Source organism: Cheilinus undulatus, linkage group 11 (assembly GCF_018320785.1).
Source record: "Cheilinus undulatus linkage group 11, ASM1832078v1, whole genome shotgun sequence".
NCBI lineage: Eukaryota > Metazoa > Chordata > Actinopteri > Labriformes > Labridae > Cheilinus > Cheilinus undulatus.
The window spans coordinates 19,960,554-19,984,782 of NC_054875.1; the positions used below are offsets into that span (position 1 = coordinate 19,960,554).

At 38.7% G+C, this 24,229-nt stretch overlaps 1 pseudogene; it reads right to left on the minus strand.

Moving 5' to 3' along the window:
• The window catches only part of LOC121516979, a 125,742-nt pseudogene that overhangs the window by 75,725 nt on the left and 25,788 nt on the right, over positions 1–24,229 (minus strand).

The following is a 24,229-nucleotide window of genomic DNA, read 5'->3' on the forward strand; positions in this document are numbered from 1 at the left end:
CAACCTCCCTCATCCTGCCGCGGTGGCCTTCAACGTGCTGCCTGCTAACCATTACTGGGAAACACCTTTTTAGCATCAAGCACTGTAGCGTCACATGCAGTTAGCAGCTAGCCCCCAGGGGGACAGTTGTGCTATTCTTAACATCACAGCCACAACCAGGAAAGAAGTTTTCCTACAGGTGCACCTGGCACTTATACTCTCTAGTCTCATGTGAGAACATTTGTGACTATATGAGTGTATTTGATGTGTTTTGTGTATAAAATGTGATAGAAAGAGTTTGTATTTGTCAGTGAGGTTTCTCTGGCAGCAGGAGAGGTTGCAGAGCACGAGCCACTTTTAACCGACTGGGGTAAACAGTGATGAGAGACGATAAAGGGCAGAGTGAATGTCACATTACCCCAGCCCTTTGCCTCTGTTCACCGCAACATCAGATAACTGTAGCTGGGGAAAAAAAAGTCAGGTTTCCTCCAGCATTTAATTGGTTATCTTACTGCAATCTACTGCTCTCTCTTGCCTGTGCACAGAATGAATAAGAAAAGAGCAAAGAGCAGGAAAAAAAGGTTTGGTTGGAGTCTGGCTGTTTTGGCAGTGACTAAAATAAATCATTACGAGCATGGGAGACCCATCAGCTTATTTCTACTGGGGTATTCTTCTTCTCAGCATAGCCAGGGCTGTACTGGCAGCATGATTTTACAGTTACAATAGGTGGGAAGAAAGTGTTTAAATTGAAAAACTGCTATGAATAATAATAAAGTTACAGTATGCAACTTGCTTGTAGAAAATGTTTGGAGGAGTTGTACAACAATCACAGATTTAAAACATAAAAATTTAAGTTTGACAGTTCAATTTAAAGTAAGGATTGCCACATTTTGCAGAAAAATACTATCAGGAGGTAAAGGGCAAGGCCGTCCATAAGGAGGAAAAAAGGGAGAGCTTTCTGGGGCTGGCCTATTAAGGGGCCCATGGAGGTCGAAAAATTGGGGTCTACTGTGAATTTTACCTGTGATAACCTTGAACAAAAAACATTTTTAACCAACCAAAAGTGGATTTTATTTTTTTATTTATGCCGTAATACAGTATAGCCTTTTCTTAACCCTCGGTCCCTTGTAATTTTTATCTACATCTGTCCTTGTTTGTCCTGAAAATGGACATGCAGAAAGGTGCTAATAAAATAATCATTTTTCAACCTTTTTTTTTACTTTCATTGCTTCAAATCTCTTCAACAACTTCAACCCTGACCACTTAAAAAAACATTTTTTTTTTAAATTCAATGTTACACGCTTTTTATGCCAGTTATTGTACACCATGTCACTGCTATTTTTTATGGTAAAAAAAACACAAAAACACCATAATTCCCATATAAAATGATCTAGAAAAAAAATCTTTTTTTCAGTAAATAGAGTCTGGGCCATGCCAATGATGAGTAGTAAAACTGATTTTGATGCACTGAAATTTTTTCTGTAGTGCCGAATGCCATATTTTAGCTACATCCACCCTTGTTTGTCCTGAAAACGGACATGCAGAAAGGTGTTAATAAAATACTCATTTTTCAACTTTTTTAAAAACTTTCACTGCTTCAGATCTCTTCAACAACTTCAACCCTGACTACTGAAAAAAAAAAAAAAATTAATTCAATGTTACACCCTTTTTATGCCACTGATTGTACACTATGCTTATGACTTGGATTCGTCCATGCTAAACAGATGAGTCCATCCCTGCGTAAAACACGCCAGTTTTATCCTCCTTTTCTTGCGCTTCCTCCTCTACCAAATCTAATACGATTGAATGCATTTGGTCATATTAGGTTTATTTTATGTACAGGCATAAAGAATCAGAGGATATATGTAGGATATGAACCACGAACACGCACATTTCCACCTCTAACCAAAATGTGACCACAGATATGCCAATTACGCGCAGATATAAATGTACTGCATCTTTGAAATATGATATAGTCTTACCTATTGATCGAAAGGACCCGTGCATCCTCATGCATGTAAATCCACTTGCTATGAGGGCAAAGTTGAAATTGTCCAAATGTCCCTTTTTCTTAGTCCCAGGCTGCAGAATTCACAGGTAATATACCCTAATGTAAACACTTCATTTACGGCATTGTCCGCTTGTAAACATACACGCAGATTCGCATCCGATCACACACGTAGGAGCACACAAACTTTTCCTTACACATCTAGCCCACTCTCTGACATCCATATCTAGTGGCATGAATCGGTTCATTTAATTCCAAACACTCTGAGCGCATGGAAGGAAACCCATGTCTGTGCTGCTGAAAGGGTTAAAATGGTGCACTGCACTATCTGCTGGATCACTGTTTAATGATAAAATTTAGATCCCTGGTGATCGACTGACTGCAAAAAAATGGGTGCTAAAAGTTGTTTTGGTGTTCTAGACATACAGTCAAAAAACGTGTTTTTAATGGAAGTCTATGTGTCCGATTTCGGACAAACAAGGCTGGATGTAGCTATTTCGCGTCACAGGCGTTCTATGGGTGACACGGTTTTCATTTTTTATTTTTTTTTAATATTAAGAAAAATAATAACTTCGGCCAAATTTGAATGTCCTCAAAATGGACATAGTAGGGACCGAGGGTTAATAAAAACCCCTATTCTCAAAACAGATTTACCTTTTTTTGGAAATGTTTATAATATAAATGGGCACATTGAACTAAACCTTTAGGAAAATAATGTCAGACTTCAGAGCCAAGCTATGATGTGCACAAATGTCGGGATGTCAGATAATAAAGTAGAAGGAAATTAAATAACTTTAAAGGAAAATCACCTAAATAATTCTGAAAAGAGGCAAAAAACAGCTAAAAATGGGCAAAAATTAGCTAAAAGTAGCAAAAATCTGTGGAAAAAGTGCTAAGAGAGGCAAATTGGGTTTCTAGTGGTAAAATGAAATAAAAAGGACAAAAACTGAATCAAACAGTAAAAAGGGCTAAGAAAAACAAAACAAGAGTAGGAATTGGTGAAAAGCAGTAAGTGTCAAAAATGGTCTAAGAAAAGGAAAAGGAGGCGCGCCGGTAGTCGAGTGGTTAAGGTGCGCACCATGTACGTAGGCAACCTGGGTTTGAATTCGGCCCGTGGCACTATTTCCTGCATGTCTCTCCCTGCTCTCTTCCCTGTTTCCGACTCCATCCACTGTCCTATCAAATAAAGGCAAAAATAAATCTTAAAAAAAAAAAAAAAAAGGAAAAGGAGGTAAAAATGTGCAGAAAAAAGCTTGAAAATCTGTTAAAAAGTGGTCAAAACTGTTTTTTAAGAGACCAAAATGGTATAAAAGTGGCAAAAATGGTCAGAGAAAGGCAAAAAGTGGTAAAAATTGGTGGGAAGAAATGTGAAAGGCATTTAAAAAGTGGTCAAATTAGTTCAAAGAGACCAAAATGTGATACAAGTAGCAAAAATGGTTTAGAAGTGGCAAAAAAAATTACAAAACCAGTAACAGCCTTAGTCAAAAGATAGGAAAAATAGGTTAAAAAGGCAAATTTTGGTTGTAAGGGTTAAAAATGGGTCAAAACTTGGTGATGAAACAGTGATGAAATTGTGTCTAAAAGTGGCATGAATAAGTAACTTTTAACACTAGCTCCAAAATTAAGTAAACATTTGCCCAGAGGCTAGCACCAATGCTACTGATCCATCACACATTTACATCATCAATAAATCACATCTGGGGAGCACCCATTCACTGGGTTTTTCATGGGTCCAGAGAATCCTGTGGGCAGGCCTGGTAAAGGGGAAACTAAACACATGAAATTAACAGGAAGTAACTATGAAATTGTATTTGTTTAGACAAGCAGAAGAAGGCTCTATGATGTACATATATTGGGCACTTCAGTGTTTTTTATCGTCAATTCTGCTTCCAAAAGTAGTTCAAGAACCACTCTAAAGATGTCAAAGACTTTCAGATTTAGAATGTATTTTCAATACAAATGCTTGCACAACCGAACCAAACTGTGAAAACCATAAAGGCGTATTTAGCACCTGTGCTAAGTTTCACAGAAATGTGGCCATGCTCAAAGAACAACTCCTTACTCCTATCTGCAAATTCTGGTAAGTGTGGCTGTTTCTACATGCAAATATGTAAATCTTAACTTTCTTTGGTTTGAGAATAAAATAAGGAGTTTTCTCATAAGATATATGTGCTTTTGTATATGAGGATATTTTTTTCAGTTAAAGCAAGCACTCTTATGAAAACAGTACATGTCAGAGAGAAGCCTCCACAATGCCATCGGCCCAGCTATGTACCAAGAGGTACACCTTTCTTAATCAATTGGCAAACACAAAGAGAGCAGGTGTCATAAATTGGAGGCTTAGCTACTGTATCTCACCACAGCAGTGGGCAGTCTTTTCCTAGCTGGATTGATGCCTGGGGGGGCAGCAGTGTGAAGCCTAACCCCTCGCTCAGCCACACTGTACCGGGCCTGTGTTCAGAGAGAAAGACAGCAAGGAGAGAAAGAGAAGAGACAGAGAAGACAAAAGTAGGGGAAGGAAACGAGACGGCGGGGCTTTAGTTTGTGAGATACAAGCAGGGCATTTGTAAAGGAACATGTCAAGTGGCCCCCCTCCCTGGTGAACCTTTCCCTCCTTCTCCCCTTTACTCGGTTGCTCTGCACTTCCCCTCATACCCGGCACACGTGTGCAGGGGGAGGAGTAATGACATGAGACTTACACAGTGAATCTATGCAGCACCGTGCTAGGGGAAGAATGGAGGTTAATGAGCCTACATTCCCTCCACCCTGATCACGCCTCCTCTCCATGCCCACCTCCGATCTCCCTTACACATGCTGACAAGCATGCACACAAACTCCTACAAGACAACATGGCAGAACGCTGGCAGAGAACCAAGGATCTAGAGACCAAATAAGTACCAGTGAACAGCGAGTAGATTTACACTGGCTGTGTCTGAAACCACTCACTCATTCCCTACTTCCTATTCACTATATAGTGAGCTGCATATAGTGGAATATATAATAGACTCAACTGCAAAACACAAAAATGATTTCGTACACTACTCCGGCCGCGAGCATTGGCGTCATCGCCATCTCACAATTAAAACGTTTAGCAACAACAGCTTGTAGATTTCGATGACAACGAAAATAAAAATACACAAAAAATAAAAATACTGATCGATAAAAAAGTTTGTTTCTTTAGTGGCAAAATATTGTACATTTTTGTGTGTAATGTAACTTATTTTTGCGTAAATATAATGGTCTCATGTCTTGTAATCCTCAGAGTTACTCCGTTTTAAATCCTTAACATTTTCTTACAGATTTGGCTAAAACCAACAAACAAAGAAGTATTAAATAAAGTTTTTATATGTGTGCCTGTGCTCCTCTCATTTGTCCGTCATGTTTGAGAGCAGCAGCTGCGATGCATGATGGTAAATATTGCTGGGCTAATGAGCATCAGTTGTTCACTACTTTTCAAAATGCATTGTGGGATAAAATGAGTGCACTATAAAGTGAATAACAATGCTCACTCAGAATTCGGACACCCCTACAAAATGGCGTATTCACTGTATAGTGCAATATACAGGGTGTGATTTCGGACACAGCCCATGTCTCTATGTGCATATGTACAGCATAGTTATCAGTGGAATATAAACCTATTAGTACAATGTATGTTATAAATATGATGCTCAACCTCTAATAGAGCAAAGTTCAACTTAAATTTAGAGTCTGCAAAAAAAATCCTTATAATTTGAAGGTTCTCTTTATATCAGCTAAAATGATCTTTTCACCATCAGGTGGCATCAATGGATATTAAGGAATGATTCACGGTTCATCTTCTAATGGAAGCTAAAAGTGAATTAAACATTTCATTCTCACCCAAAGATAGACTAAATGACCATTTGAAGGATGGAAAGTTTCACTTTCTCACCAAGAGTCACCCTGCTCAGGAGACAAACTGTCCAACCACAAGCGTTAGAGTCTTACCAAACAATGATCAACCGTGAACAACCGTTGACTTGTTAGAGACAAACACGTCTTGTACCCAGACCACAGACCACGCACTAAACACACCATGCTATTATAGTCCACATACAAACCTGTGAGCAGGCCTTCAGATGATCCCCTCTTTCTTGGTTGTCACGTGGTGATGTGTGGGTGTAAAAGATCTTAAAGAAAACCTCAGTGGCCTTTAAGTTGCATCACCGGAAAACCAACATATAAAGGTGAGAACTTTATCAGATACAGGTTGAAGGACACATACACACATATAAAACATAAAGAAAGCACAAAAAAGCAGGGGGTTCGTGGAAAAGGTTCAGAAAAGTTTTCTGCTGATAAAAACTGAATAGAATGCAAACTATTGGAAACAAATGCCATTTGCAAGAGTGTATCTAAGGTCACATAAGCAGTAGCAGGTGCGCTCAACGCTGACATGAGGAAGATTTATTGTTTTACCAATGAGATCCAAAGACCGCTGGTGTTTAACCTATGTATATGCCGAACTAATGCATGCATTGTTAACAGCTCCTTTATACCTCTCACATAAATTCTTAAAAGACAGACACTGAAAACTAAGATGCAAATTTTTTAAAACATGACTCAGAGACCATTTATTTTACAACTGAAATGTTGGGCTGGGAAATATAAAGTTACTAACATTTTTTTGTACATTTTAAAATGAAATAAAGGACATTATTTACAGCAGTAGTTCCTAAAGTGGGGTCTCTTTATATTTTTAGAGATAAAAAGATAAGCTTAAAATGGTTTGAAGTGGTTTATCCACTTCTGTAAAAATCATCCCTAAAATGAGTTAAACTTCAAATAAAACCACAGTTATCAAGTGGGATATGTGCTTAAATGTCAGTAATGTGTACAAAAACTCCCTAAAATGTAAATTTGCCCATGATACTTTGTGCAAAATTATACACTTTAACCACCTCCAGGGATGGTGTGGGGTGCTCAGTCCCTGATGCTGTAATTTAGGGGGGTGTAAAGTTTGGGAACAGCAATGTACTTCATGTAAGTATGTTAAAATATTGTTACATGTTCCTTCCAACTTCATCTGGCCATTGGTAAGTGCTTTGCTAAATAAACTGATCTGAAAAAAGGACAAATAGATATTAGTCTGATATTAAGTATGATTTATTCGCAATAAGAACCACTTGTAGTAACATGCAAACCACAAGATAATCTGTTTGAAATGTTTAAACTAAGAGATGATTACCATTTTATTTAGGGAGCATTTTAACCTTTTTTAAATTTCACAAAGAGGTATTGTATTTATCTGTCATTTTTCATGCACATGAGGAAACGGTGCAGCTGGATGTTTAAAAAAGTGCCAGTGTGACATTATCCTAACATGCCAAAGTATTTCTTATACCTATGAATGAGATGTAATTTATATCCATCTGGACAACCACTCCTGTGTGAGATGGGCAGAACCTTTGAAAAAACCTTAGAGGGTGATTGGAACAATATTCTGTCTTTCACATTCATGATGGGCAAATCAGAGCAACAAAACATGTGATGCAGTAAGCATTTGCAGCCCCAGTAAGTAAACTACATTGTAAACAGTTGCTGTAAATATACAGCAGAATTTCAACAGCTTTTACCCATTATTTTGAAATACAGCACTCAACTATTGACATAAAATTTAGTCTGTTTAATCACACTTCTTTGAAGTTTTCCCTAAAATACAGCAATTTCTTGCTAATTAACCACTAACCATGGAGGCGTAACTTTACGTGAGCTGCACATGTGGAGCTGAGTCTGCTCTTTTCTTCACCAGCTTATTGATTACTTGGTGATTGTCAATTTAACTTTTATGTCTGTGAAAAATCTACACAGCAAAACCTAGAGTGTTGAGATCTCAGTGTAAAACCTTTCAGAGTTGATTTTAAAACCCAAAGTTTCACTCTAACTCTATTCTAAGTTAAATGGCCTTTAGTGTTGGAGTTACTTGACAGTGTTAATGCATTCACTGTTAATTCAACTCTGTAGCGATTCAGTGATAGTATATTGATCTAAGCTCTGCCCACTGTTAATTCAAATCTGGGGGTGGAGTTTTTCCATCATGCCCTTGTGTAAAATGTTAAGATATATTTATATGTGTTAAGATGTTGCCTGTTGTACAGTGATCACTGTTGGTATTCCTTTGCTCATGTTTCTGGTAGGTCATGGTCATGTTCACTATTAGTGGAACCAGGTGGGGAATCAAACTTATGCCAAAGGTGGATGTGACAGGAGCCAAAACAGGAAAAACTGCCCCGTTTGGATAAAATCTACTGCTATAGCTACATCTGAGCTAGCAGATCATGCTTGGTCTGTCAATTCTAAGACCAGGCAAAATGTTTCATACTGGAGCTTTTTGAGATGGATATGCCTGATGGTAGTTAGGAAATCTGACCAATCCATCAGCTTAGCAGGGCTAGTGTTAGAACTGACTTTGTTTTTCTTATTTCTTTACATAAAAATGTAAAGGTCTATCCAGTGTATCGTGTGTGTAGGTTCTCATTCATCCAGACTGTAGAACTAGTATGCGTTGTATATGAAGTATAATGTGTATTGCCATTCAACTAAAAATTATGGGGACAAAGGTTTTGGTCCGAACTGCACAACCCTAATGGAAAGTATTTTATTTTAATAGCAGATGTTCATTAATTACCTCATACAGAGTGAATAAAACTGCAAAAAGCATGATTGTACAAAAACATCAATCTTAAAATAAAAGGACATCTCCAAAAGCAGTAATAGAATTGATAATGGTGCTCTGAAACACTTTTACAGAGCTGGAAAACAATGGAAGATGGATGGTAAGTCATTAGTGCCTATTGTGAATCTTTCCAGTGAGTAATTTGTGGAAGGGCTTGTGCATTTTTAATATTCTTAAACTGAAGAGCCCTAGGAACACAAACTACATAAAATAATAACATGCATTTCACCTTAGCAGCACAATCTGAGCCTCTCAATTATTTACTCCTAATGAATTGCCCCAGGCGATATTCTTCCTAAGTACAATATCAACCATTCCAAAGAGGCTGAATCAGCTCGCTCCAATACTTAAATACATTTACACAATTATGCTCACTGTCTCTGATATGAAAAAGACCAGAATGTACAAGCGCTTGTTCCATGAGCTATGAATCAACACTGATATTTAACAAGGTATTCACAGTTACAACAACTTTTCATTGCTTCTGTGAAGAGTTTGGGATGATTAAGAAACAGACACAAGTGATACGTCTTTATGACCTAACAAAGAAAAGAAGTCATCAGCGACAAGATTGATTATTTCTATATTGTTAATATTAATGACTCAAACTGCTAATGTGGTTGTCAGACAGACTGCTCACTACAGATATAGTAGGATAACACCACTGGAAAAAAAGGTACAGGCAGACTTTTTCTCTGCTTTTGCATGTGTGGTGTGGGGATACAGATACAGGGTGTTTACTCTTGTTGTGGTCATGGTGTCTGGATTCTCCCAGTACTGCAGGCCAGTTGCCAAGCATCCAACAGGCTTTACACTCTGTAACCCAAAATGCCACCTAGAGTATTTTGCTGGTGTCACACATCTGTAGAGACTTCATGAGCTCGAGAGCAGAGTGTGGGACTTCACACAAAACTGACAGCCTGGAAAAAGGTTGGAATTAACATGAAGAATAAGGAATAATGCCAAATTAAAGAAAAGCACATGTAAGGTGTTTAATTGTGCAGGTATTGAAGTCATCAAACACAAAGAGAGTGCGTGAAGCCCCTCATTGGTTATACATTCAAACCAAAGTCTCCACAAGTGCAGAAAACTGTGGAATAACCTTAAGTATAGAAACTCATCACCTAAGTGGATGTAAATAGATTCCACCATCTGTTAGCTTCAGCTATAGGGGGCAACTTCACACTGCAGGGGAAAAAGTGTTTGTGTGCTTTACAGTATGAGTTGTGCTTTAACCAGTGCTCATTATGCTCTTCTTATTTATCTCTATCCAAAAGTGAAAACACACTCACACACAGAGAAAAACTACTTTAGCTCATTACTTCACTAAGAACATGTGCTAGGTTCACCTACATACATTTTATTTTAATCAAGAGAGGATTTTTATGATGATAATTTCCCCGTAACTATGATTATGTGTCTAAACTTTACAGTGCAGCATCTGAAACAAAGCCTGACTGTGCTTGGATTATATTGCTGTAGTTTTGTTATTCTGAGCCACATTATGGGCAAAGAATAACAAAACTAATGAGCTTAAAGCTCCAGTGGGGAGGTTTTTTATCAGTTATGAAACAGACTGAAATATATACTGATGCCTTTATATGAGCTACAAAAGTAAACCAGACCAGCAACAACAAGACTGGCTGCTTACATAGAGATATTTTTAAAGGGATATTTCTGCTTTGTTGAAGTTGAGTTGTAGTAGTAGCATTGGTCTCGGGAATTTTGCATGTATCAGTGTTGATTTCACTGATGAAAAGTGTGCATTGACTACTTTTTTCCAGTGAGAAAGATGAGACTGAGACTAATTAAAACTAGATATTTAATGGAAAAAACTCTAAGTGTAAGTTTAGTTTTCATCAGGTAGACTAAAGCGAGACTAAAATATAGTTTTGTTTTCATCAGACATCAAAATCCATGACATAAGTTGTTAGGTAGAATGAATCTGTAGCTCTTCTGCCTTTAAGAAGGAAACCAAGTTTTATATAAAGCATAGAACACAAAGGTATGATTACGCACCAAGATTCAGGAAATTAGATAAAAGGTAAAGACTAAAATTTAAGGACATCTTATGGACTAGAACTGTACTAAAATGTTTCTTAGCATTTATCAACTACAACTAGACTAAAACTATTAAGAAGGGATCCATGATATTGGATTTTTGCCAACGGTCTGCTGTTGGTCCATATTACTGATTTACTTGTTTGCACAGCCAATATTTACAGCTGAAATTCACCAGCACTGATATTGTACCGATAATATTGTGCATTCCTTTTAAGGGTAGAAATGACAGAAATTCAACCAAAACTAAATGTTTTTTTTAAAGTCTGTAAACTAAGACTAGGGATGCAAGGTATTTTTACCCGTATACGCTATGCAAATTTTCAAATCAATTTTAAACCCAATGCTATCTAAATGTCGTTCAGAGCTAAAACTTACCTCCTTAAAAAACACAATTTAAAGTTTGGGGATGAACAAATTAACAAAGTTCAGTCCTCAAAAAAACCCTTTAAATTGTAAGGAATGATAATGATAAATAAAAAGATTTTAGATGATGTAGGTCTGTTGGTCCTGACTAAAATGCTGTAAATATGGGCAGAAATGTTCATATCTGCTGATACAAATATTAACCTTTAAAGCTAATATCTGTGGATACAGATATCATGTTGATAATATTGTGCATCCCTAACTCAGACTAAAGGCTGTTGCACACCAAATTTGTGTTGTTTGGAAAAATCATTTGCACATTTTTTGTTTTTTTGGGGGGGCATGTAGCAAGTCACTGTAAACTTTCACACCAGCAGCGTCATTTTGTGTCACTCCTTATGTGCATAGACAGTCAAAATTCATCTCCATAGTATTTGCATACTCATTGCTGTTTATTTGCATCATCCTTTATGTGCCAAGGCCTTCAGACTAAACCAAACATAGCTGTCAAAATTAACACTGGTGTGCGATGCCCCTTTACGGAAAGCACTATGTGGCACCCGAAAGGATGCTAGGTTTTACAGCACCGCAGAGCAGTACAGTTTCAGTTTTGTAATATAGCAAACAATACCAAAATAGTGCCAAATAAGATGCTCAAAAATGTTTCAAATAGCATGCATTTTAGCCAACAATAAGCTTTTGGCTATTTTTTTTCCATAAAACTTGCTAAACTATGCACACTGAAATCTTTGAAGGCTAATGCCACTACAATTGCTGAGTGCCTTAAAGAACCCAACTTATCCAAACCCCTTTAAAGCACACCAACACTGCTGCAGGGTATGTGTTAGACATTTAGAGATTTACAAAGGTTGATGGGTTTATTAAAAGAAGCAGGACGATATAAATAATACAAAGCTTTTTGTGCATATAGAGAACAAGATCAGGATAGCAACAGGACAGCATTTCATCCACACAGGAGCTTTAAGCATGATAGCAAGCCTTCATAAATGCACATATTTTAAGTCCTAAATTCTACTTAAAAGTAACAAAATGAGCTTTTGACTTCATCTCTATTCTCCACATTGTTATCACCATTCAATCTGAAAAAGTCCCGTACTTGATCCTCCCACTAAGTAAAGCTTTGGTTGATTCCATGCTATCCGGATGTAATCATCAGTCCTCGGCTGTAACTACACTATAGAGAAATTTAAGTGCAAAGGATCCCATTCCTAGACAGCTGGTAGTGGTAAATTCCTCTCAGGGAGGGATAAAGTTTGAAAGAAAACATATACTATTTTCATTTCAACTGCTTTAGGGATTAAAGCTCGGGGCCCTAGAAAAAAATGCATTAAAATAATCCACCATTTGCATGTTTTATCTCACAAAGGAGGCTCACATACACACATACACACCAACCCCCACTCTACCTCACTTCTTCAACTCCATCCCCTCCCCCACTCTGAGTGAGTACACACACAGACACACACTTCACACATATACACACTGTCATCATTAAACACACACATATACACACACACATTGAGATCAACCTGCTGCCATCTGCTCTACGCGCTCTGTACAATCCTTGCAGAATACATTATTCACTACAATACATCACATCACATTCCCTCAATGTCATAGCCTTGTGCTGGAGAAGAGTGAGAGAGAGAGAATGGAGGAGAGCGGAGAGCAAAACATCTATTGTACTCCGAACAGAGAGAGAAACAGAAAAAGAGGAGAGGGAGGAGGCAGATTTGGCCTGTTACATGCTACAGTGGTAAAGAAATTAAAAACAGTTTGATTTGGCTTTTAGGTGAAACAAGGTTGTCAGCGAAACTTGTTCCATTTACAGCCACCACACTAGATTAAAAATCCTGACAAGGACTTTAGTGGATGAAGGAGAAGGATGAGAGAAAGTGAGAGAAAGAAAAAAGAGTGAGAAGGAGACACCTGGCAGAGTTGGCAGCAGAATATACAGAAAAACTTCTTGTCATATGAGGCATACTTTTGTGTAGGATATTTTCTGTGACTGTTCTCAGTTTTTTTTAAGTGTTAAGCATAAGGCAGGTGTTATTTGATATTTTCTAGGGGTCAACAGTGAAATAAAAGACCAAAACCAACATTGTGTTACTGAAGCTTTTAATTCTGTCCAACTTCTTAAACTTTCTGAGGCTTTTATGTCCATGTTTGCTAAATTGCAATCTTTGAAAATGTGTGACGGCTGAAAACGTTCTTCTTACCAAAAAGGCTTCAATCAGTATTTTAACTCAAGATCAACTGGAGGTTGCTGATAAAGAATATTCTTTAGAGTATCTAAGCCTCTCTGAAATCATTTTTAATTTACTTTTTTCACTCTCAGCATTATTCTTAACTTTAGCATACAGCTGTCACCATGTGCTGTAAAACGCCAAAAAGCAACCAAACTAAGCAATAAGCTAATGCTAAATACTTTAAATTCTATACTTCACTTCATGATTTCATTATTTGAAGTGACCGGAGATGGTTAGTACCTTTGCAACTCTTCTCTCTGACTACAACTTGTGGTCATCTGTGAGGTTAGTCATAACAGAGGTCATCGACTACATTTGTGCAGGGACCAGTTTTCCCATTGACAGACTCTTTTGAACCAGAATTAAAATGAAATAAAATGAATAAACATTTTGATCTAATTAATGTTTTTTTTTTCTCAAATGTGCAATATACATATGTACAATTTTATCCTTTGGCAGTGAGCTCTGTCATGGTTGCATACTACAACATGCCACTAAGTGGTGATTTAAACGTTTTTGTCACATATTTCTTGGGTATCACTCAGTTTGATCCTAATATGCTTTGTCATAATTGGTGAAATCAGGTGCTAGAAACCAGCCTTTTGTTTTTTATTTTCATGCAGTTAGAATTGCACTCTCAAATATCGTGAATCTGACATCAGATCAGAATCAGAATCAGAAAACCTCAGCTATAATCAAGAATAAACTGACAGGGGGGGGCCTGATGTGGCCCCGGCTGATCATTGAAACAGATCATTTGCTGACTTGATTCTGATGATTTCCATAATTTATTGAGAAAAATATGAGCAAACTGAAGCACCAAGGAAAGAAGTTTAGATTTATGATGATGTCATATAGCAGAAACAACTCTGTCTTATATTGAGATGCAGTTGCATTTACATCTCTTTGAACTGTACCAGAGTCGAAGTTGAATCACACTCAAGACCACCTCCCCAAGAGGCTGGTCTGCATTCACACTGTGCAAAACTGACCAGACTTTTAGCTGAAAACTACTGGAGAGTGAAATTCGGACTTACATATTAGTGTTTTTCCTTGATTTGTGAACCAGTACTGACTTTGGGGTGAGTGGGGACAAATTTTTGCTTTACTTTAACAAACCATAGAATTTAAGTTATAGTTCTGTGTTTAAAGTACATTTTGTTTACTTCATAAAACTTGAAATTAAGCTATAGTGCAACATATTTTGGATGCTTTTATGTTTAAAGTAGATAAGATTGGGTGCTCAGGTGGTCTAGTGGTTAGGATGCGCCCCATGTATGCAGGTTCAAGTATGGTCGGTTGCTCCTTTGCAGCATGTCTCTCCCCCACACTCTCATCCCTGTTTTTCACTTTATCAACTGTTCTCCTCTCTAAATAAAGACATACAAAGTCCAAAAATATATGTTAAAAACACACAAAAAAGTAGATATGATGGAGTGCTCAGAGGCCTAGTGGTTAGGGTGCACCTCATGTACAAGTCTGACCTTTGACTCCTTTCCTACATGTTTCTCCCCCACTCTCTCATCCCTGTTTCTGCCTCTATCCACTGCCCTCCTCTATAATTAAATGCATAAAAAGCCCAAAAATATATCTAAAAATTTGATTAGTTGTAAGGCTAAATAAAGGATGATCCCTGTGTATGGACACACAAACTTCATGTCACCTCTGCATAAGTCAGGGCCCTGGTTTGGGCAACCCATTTAAAAAGTCTGCATCTGGCCCTGCCTGTTAAAAAAAACACTCTGGCATGCACAATGTGTTACTTTTGCCAGCAGAAGGACAGTGGGTCTTGTTGACAGGAAAGAAGGTTAACAAGGACAGTGAGGGACTTAACTTTATCCAGGTAAAAGAAAACATCTCGATGATACCTGACAAGTTTTTCCTTCATTGGTGAGAAGAGCTACTCAAGACAGCACAATGCCATGCTCTCTATTATCAAAAGAAGACTCATTGGTCATTCATCAGTATACAATAAATGAATGAAAGACACAGTATGTGTCAGTATGATTGAGTGAAAGATAAAAACACACCCTCAGAAAAACACATGAGCTTAACATGTTAAAGAGGCCCATGCTCGTTTGAATTACAAAGAGTACATACGGCTTATCAAATGAAGTACAAAGTAAAGTATTTGGTGCCTGTCTTTTGGAGCAGCAGGGGGGTCTTGCTGGGGTGGCGGGTCACCATTCTAAATGACTGGTAGGGGAAAAAACTGCTCATGGATCAAGGATGGTTAAAACGCTGAATGAATGTTATTTGCTTTTGTTGGATATGTTAACAGGCAATTGTTTGCTGGAAAGTTTGCCCATGCTTATAGGCTGCTGAGTGGCCAAAAAGGCTATTTATTCTGGTTGACCATTATAGAGGCTATCTTAAACTTTAGGTTAATAGACTATTGGAGCATTAATGAGCGCTGCAGCACCAACACAGCATGACTTTTATGAGGTACTTTTTTATACCAACGGGGCTGGCATTGCTATCTTTGCTTTTGGCAACAGGTTATGCCTCATTTAAATTAATTTTCATGAGACTTGCTTGAAATTAAAAAATATTTGACACTTTATCTTTCTATTTTAAGTTCTTAAGTTGCAAATGAATTATATGTCAATATCCTTTAAATCTTATCTTAAAAAGCAAAAACAAATCTGCTTGATTTGTTCAGGTGTCTTACTCTGCCAGAGTGCAAGGCATGAGCATGATTATGTTTTGCGTGTGTGTGTTTTGTGTGTGTCTGTCACCATTGTGTAGTGGTGGCAGAGCAGAGGGAGTGAACAGCTGGCAGGCCCACACTTGACTACATATTGACCTGCTTTGCATTCACCTGTTATTCAGCTGAACCTAATGTTTCCACTTGGCTCTGCTGCAGCTGAGCCGCAATTAACCTCGCAGTGAGAGCAAGGCAGGCGAGTCTTAAGTTATTTGTCAAAGTACTTGGTCCAACTTTGCTAAATGTCATTCTACATAATCCTGTGAAATTAATAGTTTTCTACTTCAGTTTTTACTCTTTGAAATAAAGAAGAAAGTTTGGCCTGGAGTAGGATTTTAAACCCTTCACAGCTCCTGTGAATGCATCCCGTATCAAAATATCACTGAGAATCTATTTTTTACACGCTTAAGATTTTTGACAGGGTGCAGATGATCTCCTGACTGTAGGTAATTAGCCTTTGAAAGTATGATTTGCCTGTCTAAACACACCATTTGAATGGGAGAAAGTGCATCCAATCTCCTCCTCTGATTTTTTCCCACCCTTTTCCCCCTCCCTCGCCTCCTCCTCCACTTTTTCGCAAATGCTCTCTCGGCTCTTGTCTGTGTTTGGGCTGCAACTGCGAGGGGTCACTGCCTGCCTTGTTCTCACACGTGGAGCTCTGAGCCTGCTATGTGAGAGAGAATGAGAGAGAGAGAGAGAGAAAGAGAGAGGGAGCATTCTTATCTGTGGATGATTATATGAATGAGTGTGTCAAAAAAAGAGGTGTTTAAGTGTGTGAATTTCCAAATGTGTGTGCAGTTGAGCCCGAGTGCTTTTCCCTCTGCATGTGTTTGAGTGTGTTTGGGTGTGTGTCTTTGACTGAGTGTGCCTTGCTAGCTCAGTGCCAGGTCTCTCTAATGAGTCTGTCAGGCGCTGTTAGCGACGGCGTGCTCCCCTGGCTCAGCGCACTCCTACAGACACACTGTGATTAGCCGGGCCAACGGCACGCCACCGGGCCAGATTAAACACTCACCACGCCACCAGGGAACACACATCCACATCCACACACTCAGCACAGCATACATTAGAGCGGGCGCCACACACACTCAGAAGTATTTAGACACACACAGCTTTATCATCATTGTGCCTATTAGCCTCCTGTGATACAGCAACACGTACTTGCCCTCCAGAGCCAGGTGTTGACGCTGCTGGAATTGAAAATGAACGTGAAATATAAACACCACACAAGCCAGCTACCGCACAGCAAAAAAAGCTAATATTTCATTAATATGTCCGCCTTTATTGAATTCCTGTCTGCGGCTAATCTTGAACATCACTCAGAATTAAGGCCAGCCTGTCTGGCTCAAACAGCTTTCAACATCTTCATTAAAGCGACATGATTCACTAATTACAGGTAATTACCCTTTAATGAGCGGTTCAGATGAATGAGCAGATATGCAGAGCAGGGGCAGGCCTGAGGACATGTCATTATTCATTCCTCACAGGCTGAGAGCCGACTCAGACTGGATGTTACAGATTCACAGGAACCTGACTCACGGCGCTCTGGTCAGACTAGGCTGGCACTCAGACATAAACCTGGTCTGTGAGAAATGATGCTGAGGGCTGGAAACTTCACTTTTTGAACCAGAGTGACACAAAATAGGTTGTCTCTGATCCCATAACACCAAGGTCAGCAACTTATAAGCTGCAGCAAGTTATCGAAAACTTGGTTATTGTTGCCTTCATTTAGCTTAGACAGTGAATGGGTAACCACCAGGGAGAGAGAATGGAGCATAAGAAAGGGCTGAAACTGGGCCACCATTCAAGGACGATGGCCTCTCCACATGGGGCACAAACCGACTGCTAGGCCAACCAGCCCCTCTGAAAACTATTTCATTATGCATGAAGACAAATCTAAATCTATGCTTGACTGTCAGCGTTTTCTCTCTGTAAGATAAATCATCTAAAGAAGCCAAGGAAAGGCTCTTGATATCTACCGTAGTGAAACTGAAGTTTAAAATGTTCATGTTGTCTAGATAGAGTGTGGTTCCTCCTCCTCCTGTGTGTATCGATCTGTTCTACATGGGTTCACATTTTGTCCAAAGGAACTGCAGACTGACAACAATGAGGGGGATTTGCTCTGCAGTTCACTTCATATGTGGATCGCTAAGAAGATGGTGTATGTGGAATTTGGGGGTTACAGTCATGTTACAGTGCAATCTGGGTTTAAAAATTGGCCTGCATGCTGCTGTATGAGTAATAATTACATTACAGTTCTAATGGTTAATGATGGGACGTAAGATATTGTCAATATATCTGTAAAGGCAGATATTAGCTAAAAAGGTTCGATATCAGCAGGCATGAACATTTCTGCTATTTACCAGCAGAATTAGGCAATGTACAGTTAACTTAGTGGAGTTTTAAGAGGGGTCTGGCTGCAGACCATACATCTCTGATGGCCACTCTCACAAACAGTTCATCTGAGATGCTGAAAATCTCAGAAAGGAAGTGCAGTTGTTGCCAGTACAACATGTTTCCAGTTTAAGAAATATTTCATAATTATAACAGAGAAAAACATTAGAGGTCTAATTCACGAGTAAATTATGTATAGACCTGTTTTAGGAGTAAATGCATGCTTTGCTAGCTTTTATTTTTTAGCTATAGCTAATTTAGCTTAAGCTAAAGCTAACATTGCTATGCTATCTATGTAATTAACATGATTGCATAAGTCAAAGTAGCTAAGCTAGCTTTAGTAATGTGAGCTTTAGAAAATGTACCTAAAGCTAACTTAGCTAAATAGATAATGTATCTATGTAGCTTACCTAGCTGCTTTGTGAACTGAGTTTTACATACAATAGCTACATAGCTATGATAACTGTTATTTATAGCTAAGCTGGCTTTAGCATTATGCACTTTAGCCAATGTAGCTAATGCTAACTTAGCTACAAGGATAATGTAGATATGTAGCTTGCAAAGATGCTTTGTGAGCTTAGTTTTCATGCAGCTCCATAGCTCCATAGCTCCATTATCTAGAGTTAACTTAGCTTTAGCAATGTGAGTTTGAGCAAACATTAGAAAACTAAGCTAACTTAGCTATGCATATAATGTAGATATGTAATGTCCTCTGTGAGCTTAGCTATTGTTACATTACTTATGTAGGTCTGTTATTTATGTAGCTTAAGCAGCTAACAGAGATACGTGAGCTATGCTTTCTGCAATAGAATGTATTCATGGAGGATGAGCTTTTTCCTGTAAGCAGACTGTTTACTTAGCTTTAGTAAGATTTTTTAAATCAGGTTTTAGTAGGTCAAGCTTTTAACTTTTAACTTGGGGTTTGCCTACCTTGTTTCTTGGAGCCCAGTTCTTGTATCTTACAAAAACGGAACCCCTCAGAAACCCACATGAGACAAGGTGTTATATTGTTATTCAAAATCATCATCAATATTAACTGTTTAATTAAGAAATCCTTAAGAAAACTCCAAAGGCCTTTGGTCCCCCAAACTCCAGATTCGAAGCCAATGCTTAGCCCTAACAAATCTTCCTCGGTCATATTTTCCTACTCTTCTGCCCTTCATCCATCTTAATGCAAGCCTACCTGGCAGTCACCATCATATTGGTACAAGCTAATCTAAAGCTGCTTTCACACTTGCTCTAAACTCCTGAAGTTGTTGGGGTGAGCTGCATGCGTGAACACAAACAGCCAAATTTTTCACTTGGACTTATCCTGAGTTTCTCCTGCCAGCCTTCTAGTATGTCTGCGTGGTCTGAGGGAGCTGATGTGAGAACTCAGCGGGATACAATCTGGAGAATTCAGAGAAAACGATAGGGATAGGGAGGTGACGCTTATACCCTGCTCTCAGTGCACAACCATAGACAATATGCATGCAATCGCTGTTATCTGCATACAAGAAAGTAAATTGCTGTTATATTTTCTTTTCATCAGTATATGCTTTTTTGTATGATTCAGACACATCATACACATTGAACATGAAGGCAAATATTCTAATTATAGCAGAAATTGTTGCTTTGACTGCCACCTTTGCATCATACTTCTGAATTTATTGAAGGACAGCCCCTTGAGATGCAGCATTTCATTTTCAAGGGTGTCATGTTTTGCCTAAGGACCCCCCAGCCCCACCCTTCCTGTCTGAAAGGGATACTCCACTGCATGTGTGAACAACCAAATCAGGGTCAGCCTGAAATTCTCCAATTTTTTTTTTTTTTTGACTAATGTATGTACTGCTTAACAATAGTTGACAACTTTTCTGCTAAAAGATACAAAACAACATCTAGTGCTAATGGAAATGAGTCTTTTGGATTACTTAGGTACAATGGCATCGACTCCATCTCACAGGCTGAACTGAGTTTAATGGTAGTAATCTAATTATATTATCAATGCACTTCAATCTGTCTTTTGCAATGCATTCATAAAACCATTTTACCTCACAATGTGTGATTTATTGTGCAGCCTTAATCAAAAAGCAACAATGCCATCCTCTATCCAGCACTAAGGCACTGTAGCATGCCCATATAAAGCCACTAGCGTCCCATCAGTGTGATGGTTTTACCAGTGTTGTGTTACCTGCGTCAGTAAAGCTATGATGACTCTTGACGCCAACAAATGTGGGTTTTCCCTGGGTCAACATTCAGAGGGAATATTACCGGCACTGTTAAACAGTGAGATTTGTAACACATCTAAGGTTATAACTGGTTAAAGTGGCCAATTATTCTAACTGTGAAGGTGTAGGAGGTAAAGACTGTAAACTCAAAAGAGAGGGCCGTTCGTTGTTCCGCTGTTGTTTTCCTCTCTCTCTCTCTCTCTGAGAACCAACAAGCTGAAATGAGACAGATCTAACAACTTGAAAACTTTCTTATCTCAGGCCTGCAGAAGAAAGTCCCTACAAGAAGTGTGCACCAAATTTTCCTCTCTTTCTGATTCTTCTCCTCCCACTCTTGTGCTGTCTCTCGTGCCAAGTGGCCTATTTTTACCCCTCCATGTGGCATCTCTGGGTTTTCCTTGTCACTGCTGTATTTCCTGTCATCACTGTGTAGGTACAACCATGTTGGTGCAGTTACTCAGAAGGCCCAAGCCTGTCTGTTAGATGTGGTCATAGATGTTTGTCTCCAAGTCTGTTCAACTTTTTATATTGTACAATCTGTCAAATATAAAGAACAATTTCCCCTACATATATATTAAATACATTAACATACTTCAGCAGTAAAATTGGACGCATTCCTCTGTCTATTTTCATCTTGTTTGTTTGCCTTCACTCCGACGCCACGAGGATTACAGAAATAACCCTTTGTTTACAACTCACTAATCCAATCACCACGCTAAAGTTCATTCAATTCATGCCCTGACAGTGACCCCCTCTACCCCCACCCTTACCCTTCCCCTCCTCCTCTAAAGCATATTTATCATGATGCCATATGCCCCAACACAACACTGCGTCTTTTCTCCCACTGAAATGTGCAGAATGTGATATACTGTACTGTGTGGCACAATGGAGTAATTGTGTTTTGTCCCTAGAGGGGAAAAGTATGAGCGAGAAGAGGTGAAATATCAGCGCAGGATGTATGTTTTCTAGCCTCGTAACACTGTCCAGTTTTGAGTGAGGGCAGCTCCAGGAGATATAAATGAGCAACTTGATGTAGCTGTGTTTCCTGACCTCTATTACTGCAGACTTTTGCAGCTTTCTAAGCTTTTTAATGTCAAGCTGCATCGCATTTTTGCAGCACTTTACTACAATAAACTTTAATAACCTTTCTGTCTGTAGGGCATACATGAGGCCTTTAGGTTTACTCTCCAAAATCAGTTCCAGATGTATGTGTGTGGGTGAAATTCTTTTATGAAAGACAAATATACGTTAAGACTTAAAATGATAAACAATGAAATGCCAATAGACTGCATGAAGTTAACTGTCCTCTTTGTGCAGCACCTATCCCTCTAGCGTGACACACAGTGCCCCTTTTGTTCTGCCGCTCAGTGCTTATGTTACTGTAGAGCACTAATGCATACAGATCGATAACATACTTTCCATTTCAACACATTGAACTGATGTACGGACACGCAGTTGGAATTGATCTCGTCCTGTCAACACAAACTTTTAGGTTTCTATGTTTTTTTTTTCCTGATAAATAGATGGTCTTTGTATGAAGAGCTTCTTTACAGCATGTTCACAAACCTCTCTACAGCTTGACATCTGTGTATCAGACATTGAAAAACAGTGTTGCTGATGATGATGTAAGGCAAGGTGGGCGGGAGAGAAACATCAAGATCAAAACTGAGCATCTGGCCCATTTCAAATTGTTCGGTCACTTCCAAAACGCCTTCTTTTGCACATTTAAGACATTCTAATAAAAACATACTCAGTCTTTAAAGTCAAAGCAGCTGTAGAAAATGTTAATACACCAATAAAATGACCAGTCTGAAGGAAAAAAAAAAATCACACACAATGCATGTCGCCTGTCAGACTAGAACAAACAAACCCAGCAAAATCAATTTCCTCCCCCACAGGATGTCCACTGCATGCTAGCAGGTTTTTACGACCACGGCAGAAAGGTGCAAAAACAGCGTGCATATTTCAAGAAAGCAGATCTATCAATCTGCACTTTTAACAAGCTCTTTGCTGCACATGGACTGAATATGGTCTGAAACCTTTATGGGCATGAAAACAGGAACTGGTTGGTGTTACTTAAACAGGTCAAAGTGTTCGATTTACAGCACAAAAAGACCCTTTTTTAAGTCTCTCAGCAAAATGTGCAATAATATCTTCCAGCTTTTTGTGTCTGCAGAGGTTTTAATTTTCAGAAAATCAAGGACAAGTGTTTGCTGTTCTTTTCATGTATTATGACAGATTTCTGTCAATGCAAAACACCTTCCTGGAGTTCACCTGTAAAATGTCAAAGCATGCCGTGTGAATTCACAGCCTGCTGCAGGCGAAACAGCACATCATTACACCTCAGACAATTAAATCTGTCTGTTTTAACCTCTGATCTTTCCTCTTCATGGCTCTTTGAGTATGAAAAACAAAACCAGGAAAGATCAGAATAGGTTTTTCCCCTCGGCTATATCTCATATAGTGGTCTTATAAAATGATACACTGTAGGAGGAAACTCTTTAAATTTTGTGAAGCTCCTCAGCCCACACAATACAGTAGGTGCTTCTGAGAGCAAGATAAAATGTTTTCAGTGATAACAATAAAACAGCTCTTCTTGGTTCGATGAACCAAACCATCAGCTTGTGAAAGGCAGAGATGGAAAGAGAGAAACAGAGAGAGAGAGAGAGATGGTGAGAGAGAGCACTAATCTCATTACCTTCTCTTCCTGGCATGAGAGAATATTCATCTCTCTGTGGCAGGAGGGTAACAGCGGAAAAAAAAATTCAATCGCACATCCCACCATTTCATTTTCCATGTAATTAAATCAGTTAAATGTTATAAAAACATGTAAACTCCGTCAATGACTTTGAGCAATTTGCATTTTTAATCAGGCCAGATTAATTCTAATAAGCAAGCCGGGCTTAGGCGATGACAGAGCAGGCCTATTGTGTGTCTGTCACACTCATTTAATTCTGTCATTATGTCCCATATCCTATTATGCTAATTGGCTTTTTATTCTCAATCAACAGTCAGCCAAGGCTATTAAGTAATAATCTATGACTAGTGCACTTTTAACCTTAAACACGTTCAGTTATCCACCTTAAAAAAGAAAACCAGGTGATAAATGAAGAGAAAATGCAGACACAGAACAATGCATTGGCTTCTTTAACCAAGCTACTTGTTCCAAATGAAAAATGACTGTCAAGAAGCTGCATGTTGACACTTGGCATCGGGCGTAAAGCAAACACATTAGATGGAGGAAATGGGTATCACCATCTTCCCCCTGCAAGGTAACTAAGCAGAGAAGACAAATGTGTCTGATGTGTTCAGCCATTTCCTCTGCTGCCTCTCTGGGGAGTCACTCCAAAACGAAATCTGGCCATGCTCTTTAATTGAAAGACTCTACAGCAAACAAACAGAGGTGCTAATGCGCCAGAGGGGGAGATCTGCAGCGCGTCAAATGTCACAGACCAAATGACACTATGATTAAAGATAGGTGGCATACATTACCACGCACTTAGCTGTAAAGGTAACTGCATAACTAACAGTTGATCTAAATTAGAG